The sequence below is a fragment of the Drosophila obscura genome, unplaced genomic scaffold (genome assembly GCF_018151105.1).
Source record: "Drosophila obscura isolate BZ-5 IFL unplaced genomic scaffold, ASM1815110v1 contig_150, whole genome shotgun sequence".
NCBI classification, from domain to species: Eukaryota; Metazoa; Arthropoda; class Insecta; order Diptera; family Drosophilidae; genus Drosophila; species Drosophila obscura.
In genome coordinates, this window is record NW_024542736.1 from 169081 (window position 1) to 182135 (window position 13055).

The 13055-nt window shown below is 45.1% G+C and overlaps 1 protein-coding gene across 6 annotated transcripts in view; it reads right to left on the reverse strand.

The window, feature by feature from the left end:
• Positions 1-10160, reverse strand: part of LOC111066381 (sodium/calcium exchanger 3) — a 36058-nt gene extending 25898 nt beyond the window's left edge. For 4 of the 6 annotated variants that reach the window (XM_022354935.2, XM_022354932.2, XM_022354936.2 and 1 more), the window contains exons 1-2: positions 2275-2380; positions 1955-2153 (exon numbers count right to left, since the gene is read on the reverse strand). The gene's annotated coding sequence lies outside the window, so the exon portion shown is untranslated. Of the gene's footprint in view, positions 1-1954; positions 2154-2274; positions 2382-9036 lie in introns of those variants that run through there. The other 2 variants (XM_022354937.2, XM_022354933.2) reach the window with 2 other exon arrangements.
• Between the last annotated feature and the right edge of the window lie 2895 nt (positions 10161-13055).

The following is a 13055-nucleotide window of genomic DNA, read 5'->3' on the forward strand; positions in this document are numbered from 1 at the left end:
CAAAATAGATGAGCGGTGGCCAAGCAATCCAACGAACTAACGGAACCAGCAAACAAGGGGCAGTAGCAGAGGCAGAGGCGAGGAGAGAAGAGAACATCGTGCAAGCGAACGGCATTTTGTTTACGTTACGTTTGCGCGGTTACGTTGTGCTGCTCTGCTCTGTTCCGTTCTGTTCTGGTTTCTCTGTGCTTTTGGGTCGATTCAATTTTTTCGATATTTTTTGTTTTTTTTGTTTTTGGCAAGTTCAAGCACAAGGCAAAGGCGCTGGCACGGGCACGGACACAGCACATCACATCACATTCGGCATTTGAAATCGTCTAGTAAATTAAGTTAAATAGACATACAGAAAATTTGCACGGACCAGACCAGACCAGACTGGCGGGCCATACACGAGTATGAATTTATGTACGTAAATATGTATGTATGTTTGTAGGTGGTTGGTGCTGTACAATGCCAAATTGGCTGTTAAGTAATTCCCCGTAAATATGATGTTTATATTTAACTCGCCCCAAAAGTTCCGCTATTCGTCTGCCCTGGCCGAGCTAGCACCGATTTGAGATTCCATTTTTTTTTGTTTCGCATTCGCTTGGCATCCAACGCACGACTAATCTCTGCCACTACATCCCCACATTGCCACCTGGCCACCTGTCTGTATCTGCTCTCTGTCTCCCACTCTCTCTATCTCTCTCTCTCTCACTCTCTCTATCCCTGATGGCTGTCTGCCTGGCGGCATCTCTGTTATGTCTGCTGTCCCGTCTGTCCCCGCCAGTTCATAATTATTCGCTGTGCGCTACTTTTGTTCGCTGAGACCTCCAGCTACCATATGGAACATGGCAACAAAATTCGGCACTAATAGTTGCACAATCGATGTATGGAGTGTTGAGATCGGAATGGAGCACTAAAGGCACATTTAAATGTGTTTTTTTTTTACGGCATATAAGCAAATTGAAAATGTGTTTTCAAATGTTGTATAATTCTATTTATATGGCTTGGCTTTGACCTCAACCCCCTTGAAATAATTTCTAGAAAAGTTCCATTAAAAAAAATTCAATTGTGAATAAATAAATATTCGATGCATGCTCATTGCCCATACAAAGAGACTGTTTGATTGGATATTCCAACCCCAAAGGGGCAAGACACATATCCCTCTTTTATTATGATAACCATTCATTTTGGCTTCTGCACTCTTCAACTATCTATCTATCATCTGGTTCTCCTTTCCTTCTCTCTCTCTCTCTCACTCTGTTGGTCTCTTTGCTGGTTGTTTTGCAATGCATTTTGTTTGTTTATTATTGTCCGCGTTCGGTCCGATTCTAAGTATAACAAAATGCAGGCAATATTTCTGGTAGCCATGCACAGATTTTTTTTGCTAATTCCGTTATGTGTATGAGACCTAATCTGTGCAGCTGTGTGCGTGTGTGTGTGTGGCCTGTCTTTTTGAAGAACATTTTCAACGCATCTTCATCTTCTAGCCACTAACAAAAGACTCTCTCTCTCTCTCTCTCTCTCTCGGTCCGTTCCCAGTACCAGTCGCAGTCCAATATGCCTGCCGCCGCCAGACATGTGAAGATTATATTATGTATGTATGTAGCTATTCGACTGACTAGTGTGGATATATCGTATATTGTATGCTGTGCCACACCACACATAATTTATTCGCATATTTTCTATCTCATCTGCCTGTGGTAAGCGGCTTTTGGGTCTGCATTTCATTTCAATTCCCACACCTCTATTGCTCGCTCTTTCCCCTCCACCGCTCTAACATGTGATTTTGGCTGCCGCTCACTACGTGGTGTGGTGTCGACCCTTGTGGATAATATATGTACATATAATATATTTTACATATATGTATGTACATAGTTCTAGACAACCATCTCCTCCACATGACTCTAATGTGTGCTGTGCTGTGGTGTGCTGTGGTGTGCGCGTGGTATTTGTCCCTTGGCATACTCACTCAGAGCCGGGATTGACTTTGGTATCTCGCAAATATTCAAATATTGGGTATCGGCTTGACTTGACTTGATGAACGCACTGCTCCGGTCTCAATAATGCATAGCTCATGCGCTCTCTTCACGCCGGTCGGTCGCCTTCGCTTGCTTCCTGGCAAGCAACTGAGCTACCGGACCGCCAAGTGTCTAGTGCTTCTGTCAGCTCTACAGATACAGATACGGATACAGTTACAGATACGGGGTGCCAGCACAGATACGGATAAAAGACTGCATTCGCAACCTGCGGGCAACCTGCGGGCTACACGGGCCACAAGCGGCCTCTCACCTGAAGCTTTGTTCCTATTTGTGTGGTGTGTCTTTTGGGGAATTCGGCAGCCCCGTTTCGATTTTGATATACATGAAGTATAAATCAGAGCACTCGCGTGCCTTGTGGGTCACCGCTTAGACGTACTGTAAACGTAATCGTATCGCCACTTTGGCAGACCCCTTGATATCTCGCATTCACAAAATGTACACCCAAGCATATGACGCACGCAACGGCCTCAGATAGGGCGACAGACTCGATAGGGAGAAATACGAGTACAATAGTTGCTTAGAATAGCTGGCGATAAGTCGAAGCAATTACGTCTGTACGGCCGGCCAGGCCATGATAGCCCAATGATAGCTCTGCATCTTGATATACCTACTCTCAGGCTTGTTATATGGCCGGCATTTAATCAACACCACCACTGGCACTGCCACGACAATTATAAACCCCCCCATCACGTCATTGACAGTCACGGGCATGTTGCTAACCCAAATTAAGGAGTTGACAATTGACAAAGTCCCAATAAGCTGATGGTTAAGTGGCTATCCAGCAGCTACGGCAACGCGTCACCGTTGGCCTGCAAAACCAACTGAATTAAATATTTAGCATAAGCCGAGCAAACCGCAGCGAGCCGTAAAACAGTTACATATACACAGGCTGCCACAGTTTTTTTTTTGCGTGTCGCAATACACACCGTTCAGGGGAGTCGACAACCATATCGGATTCCGAATCTAGAATCCTTCAACACATGAAAGGGAAAGTCAATCCAGCCACAAGCATTTCCTTACACCCTATCAAAGCTTATCTCCTATCACTTTAAGCCAGTCCGAAGCTGACGATTTACTGCAAAATGGTTTGGTCTTCGTTTATATACCCTTTCGGAAGGTATTCTCACATTGCTTAGATGGGCATTTGGGTATCTACAGCTGCGGCCACAGTAGCTGGGGTTTGTCTGGGGGTTTAAGAGATCTAAGAGCAATGTCAGCCTTCTCTGGCACAAGCACGGGTATTAGATTCGTTATGCTAACAAGAGAATGTCTGACATTTTTCGGTGTTCCGATGTTTCGCAGGAAAAAAAAAACCCAACAAACGACAGAGAAACAACAGCCGAGACGAGTCGAGCCAAATGACATATTTAATGCAGGACGAAGCGGGAACAGTTGGCGATGTCAGCGTATTTTTCCCTCTCTCGTTTATTGGCGACATTTTGATATCGTCGTTGTTGCTGTTGTTGCTGTTGCTGTTTCGTTTCGTTACGGTTTCTGTGACGTTATAACAACAAGTTTGATGACGGTCGTTATGTGAGTCGTCGATTTGAAATGCCTTCTTGTCAGATACTTGGTGAATGTCTCTGTGTGTGTGTGTGCTGTTCGCTTTGTGCTTTGAATGTGTGTGTGTGTGTGGTGCGGGCTTAGATGTGTATCTTTTTCGTGTGTTGACAGTTGAACGGCCACGCCACTCCCACTTCCACTCCCCCCACCAGCATTTGTGCGGTGCCATCTCACATGTTCACGCCTTTTGTCTGCCGTCGGAGCGTAAACTGTTTATTATTTAACAGTATCCCCCCACAGTTGTATGTGTCTCTTTCTGTGTGTGTGTGTGTGCTTGGTTTTTTTTGTATTATTTATTTATAACGGTATTTCACACATTTACCAGAATGTCCATGCAGACAGCTTAGGGTTAAGATTTAAATAGTTGTCGGCCAGCTGGGCAGGATGAGTGGATAAACGGGCTAAGTGGGCGCCCCTAAAAAAATGTGACACTTGAATGGGCAAACTCAACCAAAGCTCAAACGGAGATCCGCCCGAAAGTAGACTACTTTTGTGGTTTTATTTGCCTGAGGGGGAGGCCTCTTTTGAGCGGACTTGTCCATCTGTCAATTGTGCGATACCATATCAGCCCCGGGGCCTTTTACGGCAGATCCACATCACTGTCGAATGGCTAATGGCAATCATGGACTGCAATCGGAAAAGCACAGGAATCGCGCTTTGCCATCAGCAGGGCAGGGACTGGGACTGGGTCTGACGTTGATTTGATTTTGCAAAACGCTTGAACTGATGTTCAAATGTCAACATGCCCCATCAATGCGGCTACATCAGTGTTGGCAATGCTGGTCGAGTGTCGGGAATGCAACAGCTTGACCAGAGACGAGATTCTCTCCTCTTGAATCTTGCGGCTGACAAGCGAATAACTTGAGGACACTGCTTGCCACATTAGTCACGTCACGTCTCGTCTCGTCTCGACTAATAGTATTTTCTTGTAGGGCTTCTATTGTCTGACGGCTGGCTCGTAAAAAAAACAAAAATATGCAGTCATCTGGGGCTGTAGTTAATGCCAGTGTCAATGCGCAGCGAGTGTACTATATAGTACATATAGTTACAGCTCTTAGTCATTTCTCTCCCACTCAAAACTGGAGACGTACGAAAAAAAATTCAAACAGAATATAATAAATTATAATTAACATTGGCTCTGGGCTATAAAGTTTAGCAAGTAAACTTTCAGTAAATAATAAAGCTGTGCGCTTTAACAGTGTCAAATAGTCGAGTTATCAGCGGCCATGATATTATCACTTGTTCGCCATGATTTATTGGCATGCGGCAGCAACAAGGGAACGAGCAGGCAGCCGCTAGAGCAGCAGCTAGAGCACCAGCTGCTTGCCACATAAATATTTATGTACGAGTATATGTATGTATGAGACGTTGTCGCCATGCAGTACGCACAGTACTATTGATTTTTGTGCCCCCATCCGCATCCGCATCGGCATCCGCATCCGGAGCCAACTCCAAGGGAATAGAGGTTAGAGAGTCATGCCAAAGTTGGTTAAAGTTGTTCGCCTCCGCCAACCATTGCCCCCAACCCCCATTCCACTGAAACTTTCAATGAAGTGGGAATTGTGTTTGGCTGTTAATGTGGCAAAGAGTTGAGCCCGGAAGCGACTCGACAATTTGCCACACAGTTGCCGTGTGTCAGTGGCAGCCTCATCTCCGCCTCGATGCTGTCTGATGGATGACCGTTTGCACTGAATGTTTGCACTGGTGGCATGAAAAAGCGTTTGCCATCAGTCAGTTCATCAATCAATCAGTTGCATGAATGAAAATGCTGACCCAGAACTTGATTAGTCTTGGCCAATCAGTAAAGCAAATATCTTGCCCCGAGTTTCAGCAGTTGCAGTCAACCGATACAGACAACAGTTTACGGCATTTGTGGCATTGTTATGTTATGGTAGGGGTTCGTCATGTAATTTATATGCTTGCCTTGGCATGAAAACGGCTTCTAACGATGTTACAATCTGGCTCAGAATCGGAGCCAAGAAAAAATCACATTATCCCATCGACAACATCATCGTCATCATCATCGTCGTATACGCAATATTCTGTGTGTGTGTGTGTGTGGGTAGCTCCTTCTCCGACCTAAGCAACAGTTTCAGCCCCCCACAAAACAAATTGTTATGCTTCTTCGCCTTGGAAATCCATTAGAGCCGGCAAACAGAGCCAAAATGGCGCCCGCCTCGTGGTACTGCCGTAGTATATAGTTTGGCTGGCAATAGCCTCGTTTATCCACAGCGTGGGACGTGGGCACAAGGCACAAGGACGAGTGGGATGGTGTAGGAGGAAGCCATCAATGAAATGCGGAAAAATGTACAAGCGAAAATTGAAATGGAAATTAAGTTGTACTGAGGACTGAGGCCGGAGAAGGAAGCACACTCGTATAGACACTACTGCGACTCAGATTACTCAGATTCACTTACAGTTTTGAATTATTCACCGAACATTAACCGATTATGCCCTGTGTGTTGTTTGCTGTTTGCCGTTTGCTTGATGAATATTTCAGGCACGCGTCTATTTAATTGATATGCGACTGATGAAAGGCCGTTAAGGTAATGTGAGATTGATTAAGACCTCCCTCTGCTACGCTCAGTGAGTGGTAATTGAAAGCGCTTCAATTACATTTCTCCCCACAGAAGTGTGTGTCTGTTAAGCGGAAAATTATCATTTCCTTCGGCTTTGTTCGCTCAGTCAATGGGAGGGAGGTGAAGCTCCCTTCCTCATCCCTGCTGCTGCTGCTCTGGGAAGTGGAAATGAAAGGTTTTCACTTTGGTTTCCGTGTGGATACAATGCCAGTTTGAATTTCGACTTTTTCAATGTGTATGCGTACGTGTGTTTGTTTGTGCGTGCGTGTGTGTGTGTGTGCCTGTGTGAGGTGCGTGACAACGGTAATTTAGATATCCCAATATCTTGTTCTTTTCGCGCGTCTTTTCTTTCGCACGGCAAAGCTCGACAAAAGCTAACTTACGGCCCCGGTTGTTGTCATCACCATCGCCGTCGCCATTTTGCCATGTCGCTGTCCTTTTTTTTTGTGTGTGTGTCGTTTTCCCCCGTTATTTATTGTTCTGTTTTTCGCCTCTTTTTTTTTTTGATTTTTCTGTCATCTTCATGGAAGTTTTATCTCTTTTAATTTTTATTTTGCGCTGCTTTCATCATCGCAATCACAATTTAATTGCCATTCCCTTTTTTTTATGGTCGGACTCAAGCTGGGGGGCGGAAACGTAATCGAGTCCTTCGCCTGGGCCCCAGGAAGAAGCTGCCCGACTGCCTGCATTTTAATGCTCGACTTGGCTCTGGCTTAGAGTAATCCTAATATTTCACCATTTCTCCGTATATAATATACTTTATGGGCCGCTGGCTTTAATCAAATTGCCTGCAGATTTTGCAGCGACGGGACGAAGCATTTTACGGAGGGGGGGCGTATGCGCAATTTGAAGCCACACACATTCAATTTAGCAGAGCAATGCGGAAAATATAACTCCCCTCTCTCTCTCTCTCTCTCTCTCTCTCTGCCCTTCCCTCCTTCTTTTCTGGCTTGAAGCTAGCTGGCGCTTTCTCACTGCCAGTCGTATGATTAACTCTGCTGTCGCTGCTGAATTCTGCATAAAGTTTACACTCGAAAGAATCCTTTCTTCTCCTGGCTTTTTCTCTCTGGCCAAAGTTGTGTTCCCATTGTGCGAAACTCAGACGTTGCTGGCTGCCACCACTTTTGCTGTGGCTAGTGCAACTGTAACTTTAGCCCGGTTTTGGCTACCCCCTTTGTTGGCCCCCCTCCTCTCCCTCCGCTACACACAAATTCGTGGGAAGCGAAGCTCATGAATTGCCTGCCAGTTGCATGAATCAAACATGGCCAAATCTTGTTATTTGCCATTTTCTGTGCCCGTAGTTGTATGCTCGTATGTGTTTGCGGTTGGTTTTTTGTGTGTCTACAAAAGTTACGCTTTTTGTGCCAACACAAAAAAAGAGTTGGTTATATTTTTCGCAGCGCCGTAGCGGGCGTGGCCGGGGCGTGCCTACTATTTTGCGGCCGCTTCCTATGCAGGTGCAAGCCATAAGCCTTTGAGTGGCTGCCACTCGTCTCTCTCTAAGCCTTTAAAGCGTGGAGTTTTCAACGGAGAAATAGCTGCAGGAGGGTGGTGGGGGGAGAAGCTGCTCTGCGGCTTGTTGCTTTTAATTGCACTCAAAACGAACGGAGAAGGATTCAACAAATGAAATGAATTTGCATAAAATGCGGTTTCTATACGGAGAGGGGGGTGGCAGTGTGCCTTCCAAGTATGCGAATAGCTGCACGTTTTATGGTTGGATTTAGCCTTCTGCAGAGGGTAGTGGCAGTGCCAACCCGATCAATGCTGAATTTGCATATTCGTGTACTGGATGGATGCCGTACCTCTGGGGGTCCGTTGTACACCCATGACTTGTGGCAAAATTTCTAATTGCTTTGTTCTTATCATCTTATTTGGGCGGGTTTCTTTCGAGTGTTTCGAGTCATGCTGATGCTAGGGTACTTGATTGATTAGCTAGTTAATGGACGTTATTTAGTGTGATAAGATTCGAAGCAGCCCCAAACATATTGTACATCCAATTGTCCAGCAATTTAAACGAAATGTCAAACAATTGGGGATGACCTTTCTTTCTAACAATTTGTCAATGAAGGGACCCTCCGAATGGGACTCCCACGAATGAATGAATGAATAAATGAGTGAGTGAATAGATATGTAGATGTGTACTCAAAGGGAACTCTGAAAACGAAATGGTAAGCAAATGTCAAAAAAGTGAGGCGACAAAACGAACAATTTGACTGATATTGACAAAAGGAAAATGCCAGCCAGCCAGCCAGCTCGCAAATGGAGGAAAATGGTAGGAAACGTGCCGGAAAGCCTGCGACGAGCCGAGTCAAGTGGCAGGACAGTCAGGACAGGACAGACAGGAATCCTGAAGCAGCCGCTCGGAGTCGTGAGTGCTTTGCCATCCATTTGTTTACCCGCCTCCGTGTGGACTGTTTTCCTTTATTTTTTTTTTCATTTCGCTGCTGCTGCTACTGTCTTTGCTGCTTTCTTTCTGAGCCGCACAAAAGACTCAATTAGGCGACGCAGAAGACAAGAGACTGGCGACAAAGCCATATGCTGCTGTTGCTGCTGCTGCTGCATGGGACGGCCCAGAAGTTGCCGCTAATTCGCGGAGGCGGAAAGACAAAGGCGAGACCTAGACAAGCGGCCACGAGGCGGCAACAACGTTTCAGAGCTTAATCGATAGCGAAAAACAAACTAACAAACTGACAATTGTCACGGACACTCCCCTCCAGCCCTCCAGTCGTTGTCAAGGTAAGCTCAGGCAGTAGGGGGTGCTAGTGGGTGGAACACGGAGGGTGGCAAACGGCTCTTATTCGTAATATTTTAACCCAAGCATAAGCTGGGTTCGCACTACCAAATATCCCACCCCCCAAAAAGTACCTTACCGGCAATTGGAGATTGAGGCGCCAGACTGGCGAACTGCAGAAGTTGCTGCTGCTCCACTGATGCTGCTGCTGCAGCTGCTGCTGCTGTGTGCTGCTGACACAATTCTCCCCGCTGCAGAGATGCTGCTGCTATTGTTGCAGGATACACAGATGCATACACGGACACACAGGGCGCTGAAAGACAAACAGGATGCGCACACGAAGCCGGGACGAAGCGACGACGGGCACTGCACTCACGAATTCACAGTTGTGCTTGCCCCGAACAACCCGGAACCCGGAACACGGAACCCGGAGGCTGTTGAACCGTTGCACCACTCAGAGCCACTGCACCGAAACTGAACTCTTTTTGCGCTTGTCCTTTTCGATGTGAGTTTGTGTGTGTGTGTGCTTGTTCGTTCGTTATTCTTATTTTTTCTCACTCTTATTGCACATTTTCATCTGCTGCCAAAACTAAAGGAAACAGCAGCAAACGAGGACGCCACGGACACGGATACGGAGATGCACGGCCTGCCGGCGCTCAGCGGTCAGCGGTCAGCGCTGGGGCTTGGAACAGGTTCAAATGTCGGCGACCGCAGGCGCAGGACCTGTCTGTCTGTCTATCGCTTTGTCTGTGTGCCTGTGTGTGCTGAAAAGCTGGCCCAAAAGTATGCAAAGATATTTAGCCTAGTTTTGGCTCTGATTCTCCACCGATGCTGCTGCTGCTGCTGCTGCTGATGTTGCTGCTGCTGTTGCCGTGTGTAATTCTGAACAATTTATTTCTTTGGGTATTGCTCAATATTTATTTATGGAAGATCATTTTAATAACATTTAACACTGCCATATAATTGTCGTTTCTGTTGTTGTTGTTGTTGTTTTCTAACTGAAAATCCACACACCCCACACACACACACACACAGACAGACACACGAATGCCCGAATGTCCGAATATCCACGCATGCACTGGTGTGTGTTTGTATCTGTGTGTGGCTCTGTAGTAAAAATAGTAAAACGCTCGGCACTTAAAATAGGAGAAGCGCAGCAAAAACCGCTTTGCCTGCCGCCGCTCTCCTCGAATTTTGCTGGTGCTGTTTGACGCCGCTGCGTGTGTGGTAGGGAACCAATGGGAAAACGTGACCCGCTCGTACGCCGGATAATGAAAGACTGACGCCGTCAACCGCCAACCGACACACGTCCCGGTCCGGTCCGGCTCGGCCCCACTGGCCCCAACGCCTACAAAACACGAGTCATTACGATTCGAACCGATCCAATCCAGCCGAACCCAGCCGAGCCGAACCCGAACCACGAAGGGGGAAGCTATAGATAAGGGCCCCAACATTGCACAGGATAAGGAACGGTTGGGCAATGGAACACTCACTGGGGCGGCCATGCGATAAGAATTTCTCTCTGAGAGTGTCCCTCTCTCACACTCACACACTCACCCGCTCTCGGTGGCTTGGGCTGCTCTCAGTGCAGTCTCGATGGCGCATTGAGAGGGAGTCCCCCGCTGTCTTAGACAAGCAAGCGCGTAAGTTTCTGACGCCTGTGCTAAGTCGGGTGGAAAAAGGTTTGTGCTCATTCACATGGCCTACCCTGTACCTGGGGAAGGTGTGCTAGAATTAGCTGAAAACGGGGATGTTCGAACGTGTTAAGCACATCCTATAACATTATAATAATATATGGTTATACCACTTTTCAGGAAAGGTTAACAAGGATGAACAGAGAGCAGGAATTCATTCATTACTGCATACGAAATGTCTAATATTTTCAATCCCACATGCCAGCCTCCCCAATTGTAGGGCATTGCCATGGCTGCGACCCCTGCTCGACATCACAGCCCCCCAACAAATGGGTTCATCGGTGTGCGTCTGCGTTGGGGACCAACGATGGGGGCCCCGCGAATGCGAGCTGTGCGAAACATCGTAAAAATAAATAAGCAAAACGGAAATTAATAAGACCCAAATGTTTTTGCTGTCGCATTGGCCCCCAGTCCGCCGCTGGGGCCTGCGTCACGACACTAACAACATCAGTAGCAGCAGCAGCAGACGCAATAGCGGCAGCGAAAAAAGCAGCGTGCCATTGCTATAAACGCAGCCGTAAACACATATACACACAAACCCGTACAATATGTACGGCCATTGTGTGGGCCTGTAATTCGGTTCATTTTTTGTATTTTTGTGTGCGTTTCTATTTGTATACGTCTGGGGGAGCTCTGGGGGCGTATAAGCAATATATTTATGTTTATGGCCGCGTTTCCAGAATGTGTGTGCGTCTGGCCAAGGGGAGTGCTGCCCGCGAAGATGTCACGATTCTTTTTTGAGCAGAGATGATGATTTGGCAAGAAAATGTGTGTTTCAGGGATGCAGTGAAACGAATAGACAGAAATTGGTGTATAACCAATCATGGAATGGGAAACGCACTATAATCATTAATGAATTCACATTTGCCTCAATCTGCCCTGCAGATTTATTGCCAAAATTGACCTGTAGATTCACTACAAAAAATCCATTAAAAGATTTGATTTTTGCATTAGCTTTGGTCTCAAAGCCACACAAATTTTAAAGTCTTTTGTCATTATCAATTAGAAACCCATTAAAACTGATCCAGATTTGATTTGCTTTATTCGTTTGGCTGTTAAGTTTGTGTGGAGGGTCTTCTACTTTCATTAATAATATCCGATATGTTTTTTCATTCGAATAAAAAGAACACATTTCGTTTGGTTTTTGTTGTTTTTTTTTTTAAGTTTTATTTATGTAGTTTTTTATTTTAATCATTGTTTAAATCTACAAATACATTTACAGCGGAGGGCGAAAGAACAAAAAATTAAAAATGTTACTCATTGTATTTGTTGTTACATGCAAATTGTTACTTATGCGTGTTGGTTGACAAATTTATTCTTGTTGTTTCGAGTTGTTTTATTTTGTTGTTTGTTTGCTGTTGCTTTTACCATCAAACGTTTACATAAGTTCTGCATTTGTTTAGAAATATTTCTTGTTGTCCATATTATGCATAAATTTATTTTATTCGGTTTTTCTTTCCTTTTTGTTTTGTTCGTTCTGCTTCGTTTTTTAGTTTAGTTTCCCTTTCACATCAGCATCCATCGATCAATATTATTTATTACTCAATATAATTTGTTAACAACTAATAATAATAATTTTGTTTAGTTTTTCATTTTTTCTTTCATAACTAACATGCCACATATTTATCGGTATCTTCAATGCTAATGATCATATTCACTAAGTTAGAAAACAAGACAAGTATTGAACAAAAAGATCAGCGAATCAAATGTTCGAGTGTACTCATATGTATGTTCTTGAGTGACGTGACGTGATCGACCAACCAACCGACCGATCGAGTGTTTGAATTTATCTTTCCGATGGGGTTTTTTCACGAATTTCAATTAGCCAGCGGCCACATTGTTTACCCGTTTCTTTGATAAAGTCAAAAGCCATCGGGGCTTTTGTTTCCCCAGGAATTTCGGTTTGCAATTTCATGGCCGTTCAACCGTTTGTCAGTCACTCAATCAGTGTATGTGTGTGGTGTATGTGAGGCTGGTGTGTGGTGTGGTGTGGGTGTGAGAAGCGACAAAAACAATCAAAGAAAACATAAACACAATACTGCCTTGGGCTTGCCCCATTTTGGGGCGCTGTGCCGTGTAAAACTTACAAACATTTATTTTGTGGGTGTTGTTTCACTTATTTCGGGTTTTTCGCATTTTATTCATTTTTTGGATTTAGGTATCGGTATCGATATCGGGGGACCTAACCCCACTGTATCGTATCTCTGTATTTGTTTTGGGCTTAAATGCACACAAAGCATAATATTGCATGTCAATTGGTTTAAGGGTTTATTTATAAACATTTAGTTGGTTTAGTTTTTAACAAATTCCCCCGCCAATGCGGGTATTAATGGGCCATTCGATCTCGATCTGAGTTCGTACGTACCCTCTCGGTATGTTTAGATCGGTAAGCCGCCGCTGGGAGTTGGTTGGTTTCGTTATCGATTCAATTTTTTCTTTTCGTTTTTGTTTTTTTGTTGTTTTG